The following is a 22,992-nucleotide window of genomic DNA, read 5'->3' as shown; positions in this document are numbered from 1 at the left end:
ATATTGATCATGAAAACAGACGATACCAGTTCGATTGCTGATATGTATCTCTCGAAGATTCTTCATTTGCCTCTTTGTAGCCTCATTCTCATTGAATCATGTATCTCTATTTTAATTGATTAACTGACCGATAAGCAAGCAATTCAACTAGTATCACTCAAGAAAATCAACCAGTCTGTCGGACTCGTCAATAAGTAATATCATAGGGATCGCAAACACGCAATAATATCATGTAGTAGCCAACAGCTGTACAAATTGACTCTATATACGATTATACGATATAATCGTATAAACGTCTAAACAAAAATATCCTATATCCGATAACTCTAATTGTACTATCTTCTTTGTTCAATATTATACAATAGTATACAGAAAAGAAATTGCACAGTGTAAAATATAGTGCAAAATAATAATAAAAAACTGTACAACTTTCTATAGTATATTATAAAGCGGTATGTCGTAGTATTAAACACGAAATTTTATAATATGGTCTATAATGTAGCATCGCGAATGTAGGTCATATATATGTATACAGAATTATGCGTTTGTATATAATATGGTAAAAAAAAGAAAAAAAATATCAATGAAAATGAATTTTTGCGTTAATATTAAACGGTGTAAAATTCAAATATGATTTATCTATCCGAGAGCATGTTGTCTAAAATGTTATAAATGATTTCCATTATGGTGACTAATTGGGAGCTTATATATTATTCTGGATCACCCCTCTTTAGAAACTCTTTGAATCTTGCCTGAAAGAAGATTTCGACTCCATTCAGAATAAATAGCTTATTCAACTACCGCATATAGGTAGTAAGCTCTTTAATTGTTGGAGCGTGTACTGTTTCCACTCGCTTTTTTTCGTGGGTATTCATTAACGAGGGTATCATCCCTAGTAATCCCTTCGAAATGTTCCTAATAATTTCGGATCCTTACTACCGTAAAGGGGAGATCTCTTTTACGTATTATCCTTCTTTTTTCCTTTTGATTCTTTTTTCTTCTTTTGATTCCCCCTATTCCTATTAATCATTATACTTTGTTAAATCTAATGTTACATATCTCCTTTTCGAATTTAAAGAACTGTATTTCGAAGGAGAACTAATTTCATGAAAAGGCTGTCTTTCTACAACATTTATTACTTATGTTTTGATATAATAATAATAACTTTAATAAGTACAATGAATCTCTATTATATTGGGGCAATTATTATATCAATGTTATATTATATATATATGCTTATTGGGAATTTAAAACATTCGGTTAATATATTCGGAAAATACGAATATCATGTTACTAGAAATTTAATATAATCGCCGTTATACTCAGTTGTTCGTAATAAGAAATAAAAGATTAGAGAAATATAATATTTCTCTTGGAACTAATTAGTCAGGAACATAGTATAAGAAATATTGCATAACTAGAAGTATAATTAGATAATTTTTTAAATTCTCCAATCGGGAGTAAATTTTTATGGAAATGTAGACATTCCTATATAAGAACTAATCATGTTCTGTAAAAGATTTAACAGGGTAATTAAATTATGCATCTAAGTAGATAACTAAATTATACAGGTAATCGTATTATCCAAATGTCTGCTTGGTTTGATGAGAGTAAAAGAAATGAAAAAATATCTTTCTCATTTTCAAGATACGAGAGGAATTATAGGCACGTACGCCCATAGCATCGCACAATCATCCCATCTGCTTTAATACGCTCCCGCACGCGCAAAAGTACACACATGGACGGAGAGAGATAATAATACGAATATAATAATAATACTACGATCAATATGAAGGTACTTGACGATAAATATGGGGGAACGTGATACGCATCTGCGGATCATTATACCTCGAATGAATCATTAAAACGAGAATGCGAGATAAGCCGCAAATTAGTTGGTCGAAATCCCTATATTATTGAACACGTACATTAAATATTATAAATACTTTTTAAATGCATATCGTGAATATCATGATAACCAATTTGGAACATTGAACTAAACATTTCTTCTCTTTTTAATTATATTAAATAATTATTTAATCTGACTATGATAATCAATTTAATAATTAGTTTAGTAAATAGTTTAAATATTTATTTAAACTAGTATAACGATGACGTGGTGACGTAAACATACACTGAATTTTCAATGCATAATTTAAAAGTGTTCCCGGGCTAACACTATTATCCCGATAAACGGTGAATCTTTTGATCGTTTATGCAGATTTAATCATTTTCAAAAATAAACCTGGCTGAGTACCATTCAATTCCACTTTAATCTAAACTCCGTTTGCAACGACGAATAGCTCTTTGACAACTCTTTCTCAATACTCTCGATTATATCCTCTAGCCAATGTCGCTTACCTTTGGTTCCTTTCAATAAGATATATTCTGTCTCCTCTTACCACCATTCGAAAAAAGTTTTGTAAAACAGCGCCATATTAGTCTCCTCAAGGATCCTCGTCATTATAAACGTTTTGTTTTCTTCTTCCTCTTCTTCCTGGTTAATCTCGATTACATAATGAAGACGGGATGGAACACAATACTACGGATTACGTAAAGAGAAGGACGAAGTTTGAAAAGGAAACGCTTTCCTGTCAAACCCAGCATGTTGATTCATAATATCGCTAAGAAGCACTAAAAATGTTTTCGAAGCCGTTGATTATTTTAGATAACGATTTGTCTTCAATAACTATATATGTATACTATTAGATGAACAACTGAATATCTATCGTAAATCTTAACTAATCTACGAATTTTAAATTGTTTCAGAGATTTACTAAAGGAAACAAAGGCGAAAGCAGTAAAATTCCAATAGCCTACGAGTATTACAAAGGCCCGAATTGACTGATATTTGAATTATAATACCAAAAAAGATATACGAAATTCCATTATCTCATGTTAATGAAGTATTCTATATCCGAAGTAAAACATATTTTCATTGGCCTGTTCTTCCTTATATCCGACGATAAATCCTATATGGATAGTATAATTGCAATCAACCAAATTAAGATATGAAAACGTTTTCCTTTTTCTTCTTATATTTAAGTGGAAAATCAGTCAATGCTGTGTTTATCAAATGGTAAGATATTTTAGAGATAAGGTACAAATTTGTTGTTCTTAAATGTACTGTCGAATATAAAATCTGTATCATAGGGATGTTTTATAATAATTTATTAAATTTTGACACAGATTTTATGAAATCGACAAATGTATTTCGATTGATAAGCGAATTTAAAAAAATCTTCTAAAAAATATGAAATCCAAATTGGTGAGAGAGACACCTTATTATCTGGTGTCTCTGATGTTGAAGTATGCATTCTGTGATTGGAAATACCTAGGAAGAGGAAAAAGAAGAGAAAACATTTGTGCTTGACAACGAACTTTGGAATGACCAATATGATGCTATTTTATAAAGCGTGGGACGGTGGTACGATAAAATGGGAGGGATTTGCCATTTTCAATGGATCCAAATGTGAACGGCTTTAGCTGGAAGGTATATGCTATTATGCTCAGAAAGATTTGTCGAACGGCCGTCCGTCGTTCCACGCGGAACAAGGATCAAGTGGGAATTGAAATAAAACTGAGGGAAGTATATCATACATAATAATTTAACATACGGGGACGATAAAAAATTCACCGTTTTTGGAAGTAATAACGTTAGCAGAGGTATATTTTTAAATTATACATGAAATAAAAAGTCCACGTTCAGGTCATCGTTATTCTATCAATTTAAATTAAGGAACCGTTCGATATAATTAAGATTGGAGTAATGTTGAATTCTGTATTTCAAATTGTTTGTTATAATATTTACAACATATATGTGAAAAATATTCGTAAGTAGCGTTTTTCATAAATATTGAAATTTGGACGAAATAATTTGATACGTAGCGCGAATTACCCTGTTAATACGTTTTGACAGGGATTTAATGATAGTTGATGTCCGTAATACTTTCTTCCATACTTATCATTAAGTATTTATTTTAAACCTTTTGTTGATATCTTCCTCTACCTGAGTGTGCTCTAATGTGCGCTCATGTTCACTAGCATTAGAACAGGAATACCTACGCAGTTCTACGTGCTTGTGAACGGACACATGCTGTGTCATTTTGAAAATAAGAATGGAATTTTTTCATTTGTTTTCCCTCATCAAAGCGAACAGACAATTGGATAATAGGATAAGCTGCATAATTCAATTACCTATATAACTGCATTATTTAATTAGCCGGTTAGGTCTTTTGCGAAATAATGTACTACGTTACCGATTCAATTCTTTCATACGAACGAATAGATTTTCCTAAAAATTTATTCGTAATCAAAGAACTTAAAGATTCAATCCAATTATATAATATAGATAATATTGCGTATATAATATTACATAATATTGCATAATATCGCGTATATTACGTTCTAAACTAGTTAGTTCCTATGATAATATTATATTTCTGCAATCGTTTATTTCTTATTATATATAACCAAGCATGTAGTAGTTATTTTATTATATTTTTAGTAAAATAATATTTGTATTTTCCGAATGCATTATCCGTATGATTTAATTTTTCAATATGCATATAATATAACACTAATACAATACACCACTTAACATAGTAAGAATCTATCAGACTTTATATTATATACATATTTGTACTATTACTATATACTAAAATTTAATTATTCATTTATCGTTATTTGATTAACCGATTGACGTGGCTCTAACCATAAGTTATAAATGTTGTAGGAAGATAGTCTTTCCGTAAAATAACTTTTCCTTCTAAATAGAATCTTCTGAATCCTACTTTCATGATGTCAATGTTCTCTTCAAGAGAAATAAATAAATATGAATAAGTAAATACCAAAAATAGTTAACTTCCCCATATGGGGATAAACAAAATTAGATATTTACAAAGTAAAATGATCGAAAGGACATTGATATGGAGAATGATCGATAAGATGAATCAAAAGAAGTGAAATAATCAAAAAGAAAAGCATGAATAAAAATTTTTAAAAAATTTACCATCTACGGTAGTTCCGATTTAATAATAAAAAGAGTAGAAAAAAATGAGTAGAAAAAATAGTAAAAATAAATGAAAAAATAGTAGAAATAAATTTATTACATATTTTAATCTATTATGTTCATTGGAATGGATTACAAGATGTTCATTTTGAATCTTGTAACCTTCCATGTATGTTTTTTAAAGATCCAAAAGATATTATATAAGTCATCATCTGCGATAATGGAATATGTATCGTACATACCATTTTAAACAAGCTGTTCTCGATAAGATAAGTCATATTTAAATCTTTTTTATTTCGATCTATCAATCTGAATGTATTAGTAGAAGATAATTGTTTTTATACAGTCAGTTGCGTAAGACGTAATTATTAATAGCGGGACATAGAACTATCTTGATTAGTCGTTTTTAAGTCCATTACATATTGTTTAATATTAGATTAGCGATAATTTTATATATTTCTTTTTATATATATACGTTTTATGTATCTGTGTGTGTGTATTTAAACATATATGTATATATATATATATATATATATATATATATATATATATATGTATATATATGCATATATATATATATATATATATATATGCATATATATATCTTACTATATACTAAAATTTAATCGTATTTATATACATACATAGTTATATAATTGTCTAGATGTTGATAAAGTATTTATTTCGGTGTGTGCATTTCTAAGTATATAAATTAATTTAAAATTAAAAAGAATATTAAACGATAAATTAAAATCAAAGAAAAAATTTTAATTAAAAAAAAGAACATAAAAGAAAAAAGCAAACAAATATATATTGAGAATTTATTTAAAAAATGAAATTTAACTCTTATTTGACTATTTTTCAAGCGTGACTAATTGCAATAAATTTTTGAGAGAATGTCTGAAAAATTAAGAGAAAAGTAAATATAAATCAAAAATGGAGTTTGCATCTATCGCATGCATACAGAAATATGAAATTGTAACTATTTGATACACTTTCTGAATATATATTTGTTTGCTTTTTTTTTTAAGGATATTTTGTAACAACTATTTTTCTTTTAATTTCAATTACTTCTTAGATTTTAATTCATGCTTTATTTTTCTTTTTAACCCCTTATACTCAAATGTCCTCTCAGAGAGTTCATCATAAAAATAAGGAAATCTCATAGATAATGATAACAATAAAAATAGTGTACAAAAATTGCTACAAAACTTGTCAAAAATATCGTAAAAAATTAAATGGAATAGAATTTCGATTCTATTTCGAAAATTTGGTTCGATTCTATGGAAAGAAGTATGTTACACTATATACCACGTTTGCGCGACTTAGTGCCGCCGTGTTGTTATTAGCTAACGTCCGAGAGGACGCCAAGTACAAAGAATAAATACGGAAGAATATCAAAATAGAAATCATTCCATGCTTTTTATCTCTCTACCTAAAGAACGAAGAATTTGTATCATTTTTCTTGGTAATTTGATAAACTGAATATTATTTTTATAATAATCTTTATAGCACTTCAACTTGATGACTTTTTAGAAATAATATATAATCGATAGATAAAATATTTCCATGATAGTAATACTTAAACGATAGTATACTCGCTTAAACATTAAGCGAGAAAATTGAAGTCCAATGAAACATAACGTAGTTTTAAACGAAAATTTCAATAATTTATAATATGGATCTCGAAGTGGTTGCATCTGAGTTGCATCGCTGCTTGTAATGTCAACAAAAGGAGCTTTTGAATGACTTTGACATTTCTCTCTTTCTAAATGTGCAAACTTCAAATTTAATACTTGTGATATTAGGTACCTCTTTCGCCAACTTGGATTTCATATCATTTAGAAGATTTGTAATGAATTCACTTATGAATAGAAATACCTTCGTCGACTTCATAAAATCTGTTTAAAACTTCAGTAAATTATTATAAAATATACCTATGGCAGAGAATTTATATTCCACCGTACATTTTAGAACAAAAAATTTCTACCTTATCTCTCAAATATCTTACCATTCGGTAAACACCACATTGATTGATTTTCCATTTAAATATAAGAGTAAAAAGGAAGACGTTTTCATATCTTAATCTGGTTGATGGTCTAACATTTCTACTACCCATATAGGACTTATTGTCGGATGTACGCAAGAACAGGAAGTACCAATGTAAATACGTTTCACTTCGAATGTCGAATATTTAATTACCACGTTGAACGTAGCCGAATTTCGTGTACCTTCTTTGGAAGTAATTACAATTCAAATATCAATCCTTTGCAATATTTCCCGGCTATTAAAACTGCCTTCGCCTTCGTTTCATCTGATATATCTCTGAAATAATTTAAAATTCGTAGATTAGTTCCGACGTCCCATCTGTTAAAATCGGCCAAGAATGTTTCTCGTTCAAAAAATATTTTTTTTCCTATTTTTTTTGGTCATATTAGAAATTATATCACGAGTGAATTCACCAGCATGAGAAGTATTTGCTTCTTCATTATGATCGTTAGATATAGTATCTTCCTATGAACAAATACATATATAAGAAAATAGTTTCGAAGAAACCTTCGTCAAAAACAGATTCTTCATCTATCATGGAATATTAAGCATTTAACTTTCGAAGTTGTCGCGTGTTATCATCGAAAGTGTTGTGCATTAATATTTTCAGTTTTTTCATATTTTTCTTCAATAGTTATTTCACGCTTTATATTATAGCTCGCATTTAAAAATAGGAAGAAAAAAAAAATTCATATCTACATATCTTATGCGCAGATAATGAAATACATAATATCGATCGGCAGTATTCTATTCTCTAAAATTATCAACGGCTTCCAAAACAGTTTTAATGCTTCTTAGCGATACTATGGAATCAACGTGCTGGATTTGACAGGAAAGCGTTTCCTTTTCAAACATCGTCCTCGTCTTTACGTGATCCATAGTATTGTGTTCCACCTCGTTTTCATTATGTGATCGATATTAACCAGGAGGAGGAGAAAATGGAAGAGGAAACGTTTATATCGACGGTGACGAAGAACCTTGCGAGATTAATATCGGCGCTATTTTACAAAGCTTCATTCGAATGGTGGTAGGAGGAGATGGAAAATATCTTGTTGAAAGGATTTAAAGATAAGCGGCTTTAGTTGGAGGATATAATCGAGTGTGGTAGGAGAGATTTATCGAAGGGTTGTTCGCTGTAACAAACCGAATCTGGATTTGAATCAACTAATTTGCTACTTAGCTTTTTATTTGTTTTCCTCTCATCAAACCAAACAGACGTTTGGATAATGCGATTACTATCGTATAATGTAGTTATCTACTTAAATGCATGATTTAATTACCCTGTTAGTTCTTTTCAAGAGCGATGTACTACGTTATTGATTTAGTTCTTAAATTGGTCTACATTTTCCTAAAAATTTACTCCCGATTGGAGAATTTAACAAAAGTATCTAATTATACTTCTAGTTATGCAATATTTCATATACTATGTTCCTTACTAATTAGTTCCAAGCAAAATATTATATTTCTCCAATCGTTTATATCACATTACGTATAACTGAATATAACAGCGATTTTATTATATTTCTAGTAACATGATATTCTTATTTTCCAAATATATTAACTTTAATTTCTCAATGACCGCATATAACTAACATGAACTACCGCGACCGAGCGCACACAATAGAACACATGCATGGTGGGAGGTAATAACAAATCGTTAAATAGGATACGTATGGAACGATAATTATGAAAGAACATAATGTGTAACACATTTTCATTAAATCCCAATTAAAATGTATTTGCGTTGCGTAATAAATTAATTTGTCCAAACATCTATGTTCTTGAAAAATGTTCATTATATATTATTTTAAAGTACATGACGTGAATATTCTAACAAACAATTTGGAACATTGAACCAAACTCTTCTTCTCTTTTTAATTATGTTAACGATGTATAATGATCACACGGTGAAGTAAACGTACACTGAATATTTAACGCATAATTTAAAAGTGTTCCCGGGTAAACATTATTATTTCGATAAACAGTGAATCTTTTGATCGTACATGCAGATTTAATCATTTTCAAAGATAAACCTGTCCGAGTATCATTTCAATTCCACTTTAATTCAGATGCGGTTTGCTACGGCGAACAGCCCTTCAATAAATCTCTCCCACCACACTCGATTATATCCTGTAGCTAAAGCCGCTTATCTTTCGATCCTTTCAACAAGATATATTCCGACTCCTCATACCACCATTCGAATGAAGCTTCGTAAAAGAGCGCAGATATTAATCTCGCAAGGTTCGTCGTCACCGTCAATATAAACGTTTCCTTTTTCACCTTTTCCTTTTCCTGGTTAATCTCGATCACATAATGAAGACGGGATGGAACACAATACTATGGATCATGTAAAGACGAGGACGATGTTTGAAGAGAGAACGCTTTCCTGTCAAACCCAGCACGTTGATTCATAGTATTGCTAAGAAGCATTAAAATTGCTTTGGAAGCCGTTGATAATTTTAGAGAATAGAATACTGCCGATCGATATTATGTATTTCATTATCCGCGCATAAGATATATACATATGAATTCTTTTTCTTCCTATTTTTAAATGCGAGCTATAATATAAAGCGTGAAATCACTATTGAAGAAAAATATGAAAAAACTGAAAATATTAATGCACAACACTTTCGATGATAACACGCGACAACTTCGAAAGTTAAATGCTTAATATTCCATGATAGATGAAGAATCTGTTTTTGACGAAGGTTTCTTCGAAACTATTTTCTTATATATGTATTTGTTCATAGGAAGATACTATATCTAACGATCATAATGAAGAAGCAAATACTTCTCATACTGATCAATTTACCCACGATGTTAGTTTTATTATGATCAGAGAAAATATTGTTTACGTAAACAAAATCTTTGGTCGATTTTGTCAGATAGGAATCAAAAATATGTATATTGACGACTCAAAAGATATTTTCATTATGAGAAAATATCAATAAAAGGATTAATTTCATTTCTTCAATGTATGGTAGGGACAGATCAATAAAAATGGAGCAGAAGCAATCGTCATAATATTCGAATGGTCATGCAATGTGGATTATTTCATATGACAGTTACAAAGGAATCATAATTATATATCGAATTAAAAGAGATTCAACGAGATATTCATTTCCTCCCAACTCATATACTTGTCGGTCATTTCAGACCTGTCGGCCACGTAATAGCAAATTTTAATTGATTTACGTAAAGCACATTGAAATGAAATACATAAAAGAGAAGAAGATAATATAACGAAAAAGAGAAACATGAATATGGCGAGAGATTTTCTCCGAATCCATATTTTTTATAATTACGTAATAAAGCACAAGAAATGATATTTTCGAGAGATGAAAAAAAAATTAGAATTTAATTCTCATTGATAGGTATTTTTAAGGATACAAATAAGAAAAAAGATAATTGTCAATTGTCAGCATTATTTAGTTAATTTTCAATCGAAAACTGTAAAGAAAAGATGGAAGAAAGAGAAAATGAAAAAAAATTATTGATCGAATTAAAACAGTTTGGTCGAGATATTCATTTCCCCCTAACTCATACCCATTTGGCCTTTTCGGCTCGTTCGACCGCGTAATAGGAAATTTTAATTAATTTACGTAAAGCACATTGAAATGTAATACATAAAAGAGAAGAAGATAATATAACGAAAAAGAGAAACATGAATATGGCGAGAGATTTTCTCCGAATCCATATTTTTTATAATTACGTAATAAAGCACAAGAAATGATATTTTCGAGAGATGAAAAAAAAATTAGAATTTAATTCTCATTGATAGGTATTTTTAAGGATACAAATAAGAAAAAAGATAATTGTCAATTGTCAGCATTATTTAGTTAATTTTCAATCGAAAACTGTAAAGAAAAGATGGAAGAAAGAGAAAATGAAAAAAAATTATTGATCGAATTAAAACAGTTTGGTCGAGATATTCATTTCCCCCTAACTCATACCCATTTGGCCTTTTCGGCTCGTTCGACCGCGTAATAGGAAATTTTAATTAATTTACGTAAAGCACATTGAAATGTAATACGTAAAAGAGAAGAAGATAATATAACGAAAAAGAGAAACATGAATATGGCGAGAGATTTTCTCCGAATCCATATTTTTTATAATTACGTAATAAAGCACAAGAAATGATATTTTCGAGAGGTGAAAAAAAATTAGAATTTAATTCTTATTGATAGGTATTTTTAAGGATACAAGAGAACTGTAACAAAAAACTGAAAATGTCAATGCACAACGCTTTCGATGATAACACGCGACAACTTTGAAAGTTAACTTAAGTGTCAACTTAAATAATCGATAAAGAATAGAAAGTAATATACGAAAAAAAATACAAACAATATTCGTTGCTCAAAATGAATTCTTATTGATATATATTTTTAACGGCAAGAACAGGAAGAAAATTATTTGTCAATTTTCAAAATCCTTAGTTAATATCTAATTTGAAATGGTAAAGCGAAGTAGGGAGGAGAAGAAACGAAAGAAGAGCATAGAAAAAAAAGGATAATGATACATCCAATCAATAGATATCAATATAGAAATTTATTTCCTTACATCTTATGACCTTTTCGGTTCTTTCGATTATATAATAGGAAATATTGATTAATCTACGTAAAACCTTTTGCTGAGGGTGTCTTCTTGGTCGCTAAGTCAATCCAAAGCTTTTTGCAGGGTATTAATACCGCCTGTCAGAAGACGGCGATAAAGTTTTACGTCATTCCTTCGGTGGTTGTCGAATTAATAATATATGAGCAAGTGTCGTACAATAAATATTCGCAATATGTATACTTCATACGTTCCAAAGAGTAGTTTTTCAAGCAGTTCAAGCGGTTGAAACAATATCTTCATTCTCACTAGTCTTTTATTTATTTTATCAATATAAAGTGAATTATTAGAGATTAGTCATTGGTGTGTGATTTATATTAAATTTCAATTATATATTATGGAAATAAAACTGATTTTCATCAATACCATCTTAATTATTGTTTTTTGCTTTTCGGAAAAAGTACTTTATATCACTTAAAAGAGCGTAATCAGATTTATCTTTGATAATTATACAATTACATGATCAATTGTATTTCTATTGCAAGTCTTAACTAATCTACGAATTTTAAATTGTTTCAGAGATGGAGGAAACGAAGGGGAAAGCAGTTCTGATAATCTGAAAGTAGTACAAAATTTTCAAATTAACTAATATTTGAATCTCAATTTTAAAGAAGATGTACGAAATTCAATGGTACTCATCGTGGTAATTAAGTATACTATATCCGAAATAAAATATATTATATTAACACTTCCTGTTCTTCGTATATCCAACAATATATTCTATATGGATACTACATGGATAAATGTCTAATTATCAACCAACTTAGGATATGAAAACATTTACCTTTTTAATCTTATATCTAAATGGTAAATCATTCAATGCTGTGTTTATGGAATGGTAAGATATTTTAGAGATTAGATATAAATTTTTTATTCTAAAATGTAATATGAAATATAAAATCTGTATCATAAATATATTTTATAATAATTTATTCAATTTTGAAACAAATTTTATGAAGTCGACGAAAGTATTTCTATTGAAAAGTGAATTTATTAGAAATCTTCTAAATGGTATGATGCTCAAGTTAGCGAAAAGGGCGCCTAATTATTCGGAAAAAACATGTTGCTATTGCTAGAGTATTACTATCACAACCGTCGATTTCAATATTGAATTTTAATAAATGAGATACGAAGAAATCAGATATAAATAACTTGTCACTATCTTATCCAATTTTTTATATGAATTTCATCTTTTATAATACAGGGAATTGCATTGTGACAGCAAAAGAGTGGTTCAAGAAGCAGCTGATAAATCTAAGGAAACGAAAGGACATTGTTAGCTATTGTTCATACATTAAATGCTCTTAAATCTTTTGATGTTGTTGTATGCATTATCTGACTGGAAATATCTCGGAAGAGGAAAAAAAAGAAAAATCATTTGTGCTTGATGACAAAGTTTCAAAAGAGCAATATGACGCAGTTTTATAAAGCTTGGAACAATGATACGAGGAAATGAAAGGGATTTACTGTTTCAAAGCATCCAACCGTGAGCTGCTTCAACTGGGGCGTATATGCGATTGTGCTGAAAAGGATTTGTCGAAGGGCCATGCGGGGCAAAGATCAAAGGGGAATTGGAATGGAAGTGAGACGGGTATGTCATATAAAATAATTTAATATAGAGGAAATTAAATTATGCATTAAATAATATGTCCACGCTCACGTCATCGGTATTTTATCGACTTAAATTAAAGAACCATTCGATATAATTAAGAATGGAAAAATTTTGAATTCTGTTTTTTAAATTATTTGTCATAATATTGATGACATGTACTTAAAAAATATTTGCAATTAGCGCTTTTCATAAATATTGAAATTTGGACGAAATAATTTGGTAACTAACGCGAATTACCCTGCTAATACGTTTTGACAGAGATTTAATTACAGTGGATGTCCGTAATACGTTCTTCTATAGTTATCGTCAAGTACCTTTGTTTCGAACCTTTTGTTAATATCTCCCTCCATCTCTGAGTGTGCTCTTGTATGCGCTCACGTGCACCAAAATGTGAACAGACACGTGATGTATCATTTTGAAAATAAGAATGGAACGTTTTCATTTATTTTCCCCTCATCAAAGCGAGTAAACAATTGGATAATAGGATAAGCAATATAATTCAATAACCTATTTAATTGTATCATTTAATTAGCCGGTTAGGTCTTTTGCGAAACAATAGACTACGTTACCGATTCAATTCTTTCATAGGAACGAATAGGTTTTCCTACAAATGTATTCCTAATCAAAGAATTTAAAAATTCAATTCAATTATATAATATATATAATATTGCATATATAATATTGCATAATATTATACAACATCGCGTGTATCACATTCTAAACTAGTTAGGTCGTATGATAGTATTATATTTCTGCAATCGTTTATTTCTTATTATATATAACCAAGCATGTAGTAGTTATTTTATTATATTTTTAGTAAAATAATATTTGTATTTTCCGAATGCATTATGCGTATGATTTAATTTTTCAATATGCATATAATACAATACACCATTTAACATAGCAAGAATCTATTAGACTTTATATTATATACATATTTGTACTATTACTATATATTAAAATTTAATTATTCATTTATCGTTATTTGACTAACCGATTGACGTGGCTGTAACCATAAGTTATAAATGTTGTAGGAAGATAGTCTTTCCGTAAAATAATTTTTCCTTCTAAATAGAATCTTTTGAATACTACTTTCTTGATGTCAATGTTCTCTTCGAAAGAAATAAATAAATATGAATAAATAAACACCAATGAAAGAAAGAAGCAAACAAATATGTATTGAGAACTCAACTAAGAAATGAAATTTTATTCTTATTTGACTTTTTTCCATGATTAATAAATTTTTGAGAGAATTTCTGAAAAATTAGGAGAACAGTAAATATAGATCAACAATTGGGTTTACATCTACTGCACGCATAAAGAAATATGAAAGTGTAACTATTTGATACACTTTCTGAATATATATTCGTTTGCTTTTTTTTTTAAGACTATTTTGTAACGACTATTTTTCCTTTAATTTCAATTACTTCTTAGATTTTAATTCATGCTTTATTTTTCTTTTTAACCCCTTATACTCAAATGTCCTCTCAGAGAGTTCATCATAAAAATAAGGAAATCTCATAGATAATGATAACAATAAAAATAGTGTACAAAAATTGCTACAAAACTTGTCATCGTAAAAAATTATATGGAATAGAATTTCGATTCTATTTCGAAAATTTGGTTCGATTCTATGGAAAGAAGTATGTTACACTATATACCACGTTTGCGCGACTTAGTGCCGCCGTGTTGTTATTAGCTAACGTCCGAGAGGACGCCAAGTACAAAGAATAAATACGGAAGAATATCAAAATAGAAATCATTCCATGCTTTTTATCTCTCTACCTAAAGAACGAAGAATTTGTATCATTTTTCTTGGTAATTTGATAAACTGAATATTATTTTTATAATAATCTTTATAGCACTTCAACTTGATGACTTTTTAGAAATAATATATAATCGATAGATAAAATATTTCCATGATAGTAATACTTAAACGATAGTATACTCGCTTAAACATTAAGCGAGAAAATTGAAGTCCAATGAAACATAACGTAGTTTTAAACGAAAATTTCAATAATTTATAATATGGATCTCGAGATGGTTGCATCTGAGTTGCGTCGCTGCGTGTAATGTCAACAAAAGGAGCTTTTGAATGACTTGTACACTTGTTGTCTCTTTCTAAAGGTGCAAACTTCAAACTTAATACTTTTGATAATTTTAAACTCATTTAAACGATATAGGTGTACGACAAGTTAAACTATCCATTGTTTAAGCAGCAGTAGATTCCGTTAAACGTTACACGCCACGGAACATCGATGAAATATCAAATAATTTTAATTTGTTTTCTATTAGACATAAATTTTGAAATGGTGGTTGTTGTCAATGTGTAAAGTCAACAAATGACTGATTTGAACGATTACCGTATCAGTCTTCCTTTCTACGCCGGCGAGTAAACATCAAAGCTCTCTTATTGTCCACCTGCAAAGAATGAAAAAAATTACATTCACGTACATGTCTATAAGAAAAATTATTATGTAAGGTTTTCTCTGTGGTTATTATAAAAAAATGTAATCATGTAACGAAAATAATTATATCTCTCTGTACGAATAAACGTAATTAAGCAAATTATTATTGTTATATTTGGTGGGTGGTATCTATAATTACTTATAACCCATATTATCATATCATCAATCGAATGAAATACTCTTTTGTAATAACTCTAATTAATTAAAATATGAAACTGTTAAATTTTAACATTCCAAGATACTTTTATATTATTACAAATTTTTAACTAAATTTCCTTAATAATACATCGACGTATGTATCATTAGGATCAGAAGTGTTACAGATTTCTAGTTTATGCAACATGATATGGGAAGCCAATCTCTATGGTCTCCAAACCAATAAGACTATAATATGATCAAGTTAGAAACATAACGCAGAATTTTCGAAATTTTATTATTATAATTGTTATTTATCGCTAGTCAAGGAAATAGAAAATTATTTTCAGCAGATTGCTAGGAATAAAAGTACGTAGTAATCATTAATATTTCTCTTTAATGGCTTCTTCAATTCTGCGTTCGATTCTTTTCGATGTGTATATAAGGAATATCAACTTGTTGCAATGTGTGTGGTAACACCGCATCGAAAACTATATCCTAGGAATAAAAGGAAATATCAATTTAACACTTTATATCATTTCTACCCTTTCTATTTCTTGAAAGTAAAACATTCTTCTTCTTCACACGATTTAAATTTATTCAAGACATTTTCGATAGTTGCAGACAACTGCATAGCAAACAGTGAAGCACATATCCATCGCCTTCTATTTCACTTTATGTAAATTTTTATATTTCCTCCGTCGATTCGATCTTTTGAAAAATTATCACAATCAAACGCGAACAAAAAATTATAAATCGTACATATATACTGATAAAAACAATATTGAAATATGGACGAAGTAATTTGCTGCGTAGAGAGAATTACCCGGTTGATATGTTCTGGTGGGGGATGTACCTAATACGTTCTCCCGTACTTATCTTCAAGTACCTTGGTTTTAAAACCTTCGTTATTATTTGTCTCCATCTGCGTGTGCTCTGATGGGCGCTTATCTGCGACAGTGTGAGTAATGGGATGGACTGCGCGATCCTGTGTGCGTGTGCACGTTCAACTCCTGACTTATTTTGAAGATAAGGAAAGTATTTTTTCATATGTCTTCCTCTCATCAAACCAAGCTGATAATTGGAAGATGTGATTAGCTGTATAATTCAATTGCCTATTTAGATTCATCATTTGATAACACGGTTACATATTTTGCAGAGCAGTGGACTATTTTCTAAGCACCAACTTGATTTGGAACATAAAATACGAAATATTAGATAATTAAAAGTATAATAGGATTATTATTTTATATTCATCAATAGGGAGTAAATTTCTAGAAAAATGTACTCGTTTATATAGAAGTATGTAATCAGTCGTGGTACATCGTTCTGCAGGAGACTTGAACGGGTAATTAAATGCTATAAGTAAATAGATAATTGAATTATACCGCTAATCGTGTTATCGATTTGTCTGCATGGTTTGATAAGAGGGAAACTAATGAAAAAATACCTGTTTTGTTTTCGAAATAAAATAGAGGAACGCAGACATGGCCACTCATTCCCGCCCACTTGAACTGGCGCACGTAATCCCGCTAGTATATGGAGGGTTGTAATAACAAATCGATTAATATGACGGTGCTTGACTATATGTATGAGAGAAGGTATTACGTACGTACAGATCGTTAAATCCCGATCAATACCGTTAATAAGGGAATTCGCTCTACCTAGCAAAATTATTTCGTCTAAATTCCTATATCACTGAAAAACGTATATTAAATATTATGAATATTTATGAATATAAATTGATTGAATATAGGGTGATCTAAACGTGGCCTTAATATTTCATGTAAAATTCAAAACTATTCCGATTGTAAAGTATTTCACATAATATTTTTTTTTACTATTATATCGAAAAACGGTGAATGTTTTAATTGTCGCAGCAACTTTAATACTTTTGAAATATAAACATCCCTCCATTTCATTTCAATTCTCCTTTGAACAAGGTCCTGCTTACAAAATCCGACAGCCTTTCGAAAAATCTTTCTCAGCACAATCGATTATAACTTCCAGCTAAAACCCACTTTGATCTTTTGAGAATGGGATATTCCGTCTCTTCATATTACCATCCGAATGAAGTATTCGAAAACAACGCTATATTAATTTTGTCAATGTGTAGTAACTACCACTGTAAATTTTGTTTTCTTCTTCTTCCTGATTTATTTTAGTCACATAATGAAGAGGATATGGATCTTTATGGATAAATTAAAGACAAGGACAATTTTTCGTCATCAACGCCGATCAACTCTAAAAAAAAACTAAAGAAGTAAAAGCACAATTAATTACTTCTCACAATGATCAATTTATCTATAATAGAAGTTTTATTAAGACAAAAAGAAATTGGGAAAAAAGTATTTTTTGCGTGAATAACATTACTAGCCGCGGTTTGTCTGAAGGGAATTAGAAATGTGTATATTAAGGTGCACAAGATATTTTTATTATGAGAGAATATCAATAACGTAATTAATTCATTTTCATTAAATATTAATCCTTACTAGAGAGCGATCAATAAACATGAAGCAAAAACGTCTATCTCAATATGTATTCGTGCAATATGGATTATTTCATATGGTAGTTAAAAAGGGACATTAATAATATGTCGATTTAAAAGGGATTAGTCGAGAAATTCATTTATTCCCAAACGATATACACTGCGGTCTTTTTGGCCCGTTTGACAGCGTAATAGGAAATATTGATTGACTTGCGCAGAAGCGTATTAAAACGAAATACGAATAAGAGAAAAAAACGATATAACGAAAATAAAAAAAAACAGTAAAGATGACAAGATTTTCTCTGAATCCATATTCTTTATTATTGCGTAATAAAGGAAAAGAAATGATAGTTTCAAGTGATAAAAAAAAAGGAAAAATTAATTTGTATTGATTGTCATTCTTAAGCATACAAATAAGAAAAAACTTAATTGTCAATCGTCAACATCCGTTAGTTAAGTACAAATTGTAAACTATAAAGAAAAAAAGAAAAGAAGAAGAAAAAGAAAGAAAGGTAAGATGTCGAATTAAAAGAGCTTGTTAGAGAAGTTCCTTCCTCTTAATTAATTCCTCTTAAATTCATCTTTGATCTTTCTGTTTGTGAATGCAATTAAGGAGAGCAAAACGTAATAACCTTGTCTGCTCGGCAACCGCTCGAAAGTTAGCTATAAGGAAACCGATGGTAATTTATTGCGCAAACATTGTCCTACGATTCACATCATATTATAAATCATAACTATGAAACCAACTAATGAGTTACAATGATATTCGGTTTATATGAATTTGTAGACATGGAGGATTGTATATTTATGCAAAAAAAATAAAATTTTGTCCTTCATAACTTTCTAAGTTGTCTATGATAAATGTTGAATGAATATTTTTCCCACACTATGATCCCTCGCATTATATATGAAATCTCTTCTTGCTGGATGTCATTACTATCACTTCTATCGTTTTCTTCGCGATTAATATACTTTTTTTCTAACGTATCCGTATAAATTTCTATACGGAATTCCTTTTCGGTATTTCTTATGACTTGAAACTTCCTCGTCCTTGTAAATCTTGACATTCTTTTAATGAAAAAGAAATTTTTTATGAACTATGTAGGAAGCATGGTCTTATAACGGGACGACCTGAGATTAATTTCGCCAAGGAAAGTCATTCCTTCGATGGTTTTCGAACTAGTAATACACGAGTGAGTGCCATACGTGAAATATGCCCGAGGTGTATATACATCATACGTCCGAAAGAACATCTTTACAAGCAATTGAAACGGCAGAAACAATTTCTCCATTCTCACTTGTCATTCTTTTACTCCATCAATAATCTTTAAATTTAGCAGTTGCCGTTTGCATTAGAATTAATACAAAGTTACATTTCTATATTATAGCAATGAAATTGATTCTCTTGATTCATCCCATTATAATTATTATTTTGTTGTGTATAGAAGTTACAGTAACACTTCAATGGCATCATCTGACTTATCTTCGGTAATTATACAATTAAAATGAACGAATAGCTTTGATCAATCTTAACTAATCTACGAATTTTTAATTGTTTCAAATACATACGAAAGAAAATAAAAGGCGAAAGCAATTCCAACAAATGATAATAATTACACAGAAGCCGAATTTACGGATATATTGATTATAACACTTGTGTATACAAATTGTAGTCCAATCTACTTTCCAAAAATGAGGATAGTAATCAAACATGTAAAAAAGTGATTATTCAGTATCAAATCTTCCTCTGTAGTACCATTATGTTGCAATATATCAATATAAGAAGATTTAAGAGAACTTAATTTATGAGGAATAGCTAAGTGTCCTTTTTTTGGTTAGATTTTCGAATTGTTTCTTGAATCACTCTTCGGACTTCGCAACCCAATGCGCTTTAGTATAAAACATGAAATTTATATAGAAACTTCGAAACGATATGTTACAAGTTACATATATCTGATCTTTTCATACATCGTTCAGAAAAATCCAGTATTAAAATCGATGGTTACTGTAGTAATGCGCTAGTAATGGGGTCACATTCTTCCATACATCGGAGAATTAGGTGTTTTTCTCGCGAAATGGGTTTCATATGACGCGGAAGATTTGAATTGAAATCACTTATAAATGGAAATACATTAATGGACTTCATAAAATTTATATAAAAATTCAATATATTATTATAAAATATACCTATGATAGAGATTTTATATTCCACATTACACTTTCGAATAAAAAATATATATCTTATCTTTAAAACATCTTACCTTTCGGTAAACACAGCCTTTGTACTATCCATGTAGAACTTATGGTCGGAAGAACAGGAGGTACCGATGTAAATATGTATCACTTCGGATGTCGAATAATTCATTACCACGTTGTGCGTAGTTGAATTTCGAGTATCTTCTTTGGAATTAAATTCAAATGTAAGTCAATTGGACTCCTTTGCAATACTTCAAGACTTTTGGAACTGAACCTTCGATTTGTCTATTATATCTCTAAAATAATTTAAAATTCCTAGGTTAGTAAAGACTCACGATAGACACTCAATTGCTCATCTAATTGCGTAGCTATCAATGATAAATCTATTTACGCGCCTTTAAGTTATATAAAGTATCATTCCGAAAGCAACAAATTATAATTATGATGTTATTGATCACGAAAATCAGTCTCATTTCGATGAAATATAATTGAAATTTTATAATAAATCACATATTAATGACTACTGATAAATTTACCTTATATTGATAATATAAACTTGCTCACGTATTACTAGTTCGACAGCCACCGAGGGAATGACGTAAAGCTTTTTCGCCGTCCTCAGCCAGACGATATTCATCCCCCGCTCGTTGCTATGGTTGGTTACCATGGCATCAAGGAGGCCGCCCTCTGCAAAGGGTTAATACGTTTCAAAGAGACTAATCAATATTTCCTATTATATGTTCGAAAGAAGAGAAAAGGTCATAAACTGTGAGAATATGAATTTCTATATTGATTTCTATTAATTGGATGTATCATTATCCTTCTGCTTATATGCTCTTCCTTCATTCGCTTTTTTCCATACTTTTTACTAATTTAACAAGATATTCTAAATTAACTAAAGGATTTTGAAAATTGTCAAATAATTTATATCCTGTCCTTGTTGTTAAAAATATATATCAATAAGAATTAATTTTGAGCAAAGAATATTGCTTAACAGATTTTTTCGTAATATTACTGTCTATTCTTTTTGTGTTACTTAAGTTAACACTCTACTTTTTTACAAATATCCTTTTTTTTTCAATGCCGTAGCAAGGAATATGGATTCAGAGAGAATCAGTTTTCATTTTTTTTTTCTAGTATCATCGATTTCTCATCAGAGTATTTCATTTGGCCACGATGTACGCAAATCAATCAAAATTTACGCGATCGAACGAACCGAGAAGATATAATTGAATATGTATTGGAGGGAAATGAATTTCTCGACGAACATCTTTCAATTCCAAAAATTAATATTGTCCCTTTTTAACTACCATATGAAATAATCCACATTGCATAACAGAAGATTGTAACAAGCGCTTCTGCTTCAATTTTATTGTTTCTTCTCTAGCAAAGATTCTCATTCCATTAAACGACACACTTTTCTCGATATTCTTTCATAATAAAAATTTCTTCCGGGCGTTAATATACATATTTTTTTTGGTCATAATAAAAGTAAGATCGAATGTGAAATGATCAGCTTGAGAATTAATTACATTATGATCCTTATATATAGTACTTTACATGAACAAATACATTTGTATGAAAATAGTTTCGAAGAAGCCTTCGTCAAAAACATATTCTTCATCTATCGTGGAAGATCAAGCAAATGACTTTCGAAGTTGTCGGGTGTTATCATCTAAAACGTTGTGCTTGAACATTTTTAGTCTTTTGTTACAATTCTCCAGAGGTGACGTGATATGACGCTTAATAGTATATTATTATAGCTCGAATTTAGAGAAAGGAAGAAAAGAAAAATATATCTATATATCTTATGCGCGGACACTCAATTATACAGTATCGATCGGCGGAATTCTACTATCTAAAAGTATCAACGATTTCCAAAACGTTTTTAATGCTTCTTGACGGTAGTATCAATCAACGCACTGGGTTTGGAAGGAACGCGTTTCCCTTTCAAACATAATCCTTTTCTTTACGTGATCCGTAATATTGTGTTCTATTCCGCCTTCATTATGTAATCGAGATTGACCAGGAAGAAAAGGAAGAAAAAGCCCAAATGTTTATAATGGAGGTGACGACAAAACTTGCAAGATTAATATGCCATTGTTTTACAAAGCATCATACGAATGGTGGTACGAAGAGACGGAATATATGTTATTGAATGTTTCCAAAGATAAGTGGCTTTAGCTACAGGATATAAGCGAGTGTGGTGGGAGAGGATATATCGAACGGCTGTACGCCGTAGCAAACGGAATCTGAATTAAAGTGGAATTCAAATGGTACTCAGGCTAACATTGGTACTGGTTTAACATTGAAAATGATTAAATCTGCATGTACGATCAAAAGATTTACCGTTCTTCGGCATAAGAGTGTTAGCCCGGGAACGCTTTTTAATTATGCGTTAAATATTCAGTGTATGTTTACC

General features: G+C 29.9%; 2 long non-coding RNA genes across 3 annotated transcripts in view; one reads left to right on the top strand and one right to left on the bottom strand.

The window, feature by feature from the left end:
• Nucleotides 1-6,420, top strand: part of LOC127070125 (uncharacterized) — a 22,911-nt gene extending 16,491 nt beyond the window's left edge. For both annotated transcript variants that reach the window (XR_007784190.1, XR_007784189.1), the window contains exons 3-4: nt 2,770-3,079; nt 3,190-6,420. This is a non-coding gene — a long non-coding RNA (uncharacterized LOC127070125). The remainder of the gene's footprint in view (nt 1-2,769; nt 3,080-3,189) is intronic.
• Nucleotides 6,421-13,705: 7,285 nt separating this feature from the next.
• On the bottom strand, nt 13,706-21,236 carry LOC127070182 (uncharacterized). The gene is made up of 3 exons (XR_007784308.1): nt 21,107-21,236; nt 20,636-20,866; nt 13,706-15,704 (listed from the first exon to the last, which is right to left on the bottom strand). It is a non-coding gene; the product is annotated as an uncharacterized LOC127070182 (long non-coding RNA).
• Nucleotides 21,237-22,992: the final 1,756 nt, after the last annotated feature.

The sequence above is a fragment of the Vespula vulgaris genome, chromosome 17 (genome assembly GCF_905475345.1).
Source record: "Vespula vulgaris chromosome 17, iyVesVulg1.1, whole genome shotgun sequence".
Lineage (NCBI taxonomy): Eukaryota > Metazoa > Arthropoda > Insecta > Hymenoptera > Vespidae > Vespula > Vespula vulgaris.
Note: the sequence above shows the minus strand (reverse complement) of the source record. Positions and strands in the feature narration are given on the sequence as shown.